Below are 1,348 nucleotides of genomic sequence, written 5' to 3'. Positions count from 1 at the left end.
GCTAAAGCTTTACAGATTATTTTAATATCCACATTAATTAAGGATATGGGACGATAGCTGGTGGGAATCATAGGATCTTTGCCTGACTTAAGCAGGAGACTAATGGTGGCAGAATTCATATTAACTGGAAATTTGCCATTAACTTGAGTTTCCTGCAGCATTCTGTGGAACGTTGGGGCCAGAATGTTCCAGAACTCTTAATAGAACTCAGTAGGGAACTAGAGCTGTGCATATATTTCATTTATCACGGTGAAATGTTCTATACACTTTAATCAGGTGTCACATGCTTTAAATCCACCTGTTGTGCATCTAATAAAGCCAAGGAGTGATCTTCTGATCCCTGAACAACTGACCATTAATATAAAGTTTGTCAACTGCTACTGTAGCTCTGATGCATTTACTGATATATTTCTTCCTGATTAGGATTAAGAATCGATCTAATATTTCCTTTGGAAACTGGTCATTAACGCTGTAATCTGTTCCTCTCAGCTCTCTGCCCTGACTCCTGACCTGCTCTTTCTGCTTGTAAAGCTCAAACTTAGCTAAGATCGGTCTAGGATGGGTTTTATCAGGCTTCTTACTTCCGAGCCGGTTAACGCGATGGAAGGTGATGTTTTTTTACCTGATTCGCCGGGATTTTTAGCTTCTGCTGGAGGAACTCACAGATTGTCGCCTCGGGATCCTCCTCCTGCCGCTCATCAATTCCTGCGAAAACAAGATTGTCTCTCATGCTCCGCGACTGAAAGTCCAGAATGGATTCCTTAATCTTCTTATTTTCGCCGGACAGCTGGATCATCCCCTCAGTGAGTTCGGTGACCTTCCCCTTCAGCGCTTCGTTCTCAGCGGTAACGGAGGCTAGCTGCGCTTGGCTGTATTCCAGCTACTCTCAGAGAGCTTGAAACTCCTTATGCAGGACTCCTACCAAGGCGAGGCGAGCGTCTAGGCTAGTTAGCTTTTCATCGATGGATTCCAGGACATCGCTGAAGCTCCTGTCTGGAGACAAAGTAGAAGTAGAACTGGTTGAGCTAGATCGACATCGTTTTGTAGAAGGCATTGATGAGGATGTGGGATTCCTCGGCTTCCCCATTACGATGTTGTCAAAACACTTGTCCTGGTAGCTCGTCAAGGCTCGTCAAGGTCTCGTCTTTCAGTTCATTCCCTCGGAAAATAAGGGACAATACTTAAAGTTTAAACCTGACTTTTTTTAAATTTACAATTATTGGCTTGTACTTACCTGAATGGATTTGTTTTGAATTACATGTATGTCGCCATTTTACTTAGGCCCCGTCCACACGAAGTCAAACCCTGGCCTAAACGCACAAATTTTTCACCAAACCAGCCTCTCATC

This window comes from Cyprinodon variegatus, unplaced genomic scaffold, assembly GCF_000732505.1.
Source record: "Cyprinodon variegatus isolate N-32 unplaced genomic scaffold, C_variegatus-1.0 Scaffold24, whole genome shotgun sequence".
In the NCBI taxonomy this organism is placed as follows: Eukaryota; Metazoa; Chordata; class Actinopteri; order Cyprinodontiformes; family Cyprinodontidae; genus Cyprinodon; species Cyprinodon variegatus.
The sequence above is the reverse complement of the archived record's forward strand: the minus strand, read 5'-3'. Positions refer to the sequence as shown.